The following is a 680-nucleotide window of genomic DNA, read 5'->3' on the forward strand; positions in this document are numbered from 1 at the left end:
GGATCCTAATTCATTCAGCTCTCCTGAATGTCATATTAAAATACACAACTCACTCACTTCTCTAGCTGCTTCTACGTATTCTTCGTCCTTTTTAATTTGGAAAGAAGAGCTAAGAGAGTAACTATTGAGCAGTTCCTGGATGTGGCTTTGAATTTTTTGGCATTCTTAGCCAGCCCCTGTCACTGAGATCTTTGCTGCCCCTCTTTAACGTGGTCGGTCGCGGTTCCTCTGTATTCTGTTGACGTCACCATTTTAGCGGCTCTTCTCTGCAGCTTGGCCTGTGCCTTTGCAACTTCACGTAGGCTGTTTTAACAGTTTCCAACTCGAAAACCCCTATTTGACTCTTCAAAAGCTGGACTCCCCAACCCCAGTTTCACACCCTGCAGGCTGAGGGATGTGCACCGGGTCGATACAGAACCCAGCTCCACCAAGCTGAGAGGGCGCCGTCGCCTGGGCCAGGGTGGGGCACCAGGTTATGAGCGGCTCCTGCCTTTTGGGTTTACTTCCCCGCAGGGGACACCGTAGGCGGCCGTGCGGTCCGGCCACCGCCCCCCGCCCCTCGCGTCCGGCCGCGCCGTGGGTTGCGGTCTCCGTGGGGGTGGCAGCTCCTGTCCGGGAGGTTTGCGCCTGGCGGGGCACCCCGGAGCCGCGAGGAGCCGGGAGGCGAGGCCAGGGCGGGG

Source organism: Galeopterus variegatus, unplaced genomic scaffold (assembly GCF_000696425.1).
Source record: "Galeopterus variegatus unplaced genomic scaffold, G_variegatus-3.0.2 Scaffold2709, whole genome shotgun sequence".
Classification (NCBI taxonomy): Eukaryota; Metazoa; Chordata; class Mammalia; order Dermoptera; family Cynocephalidae; genus Galeopterus; species Galeopterus variegatus.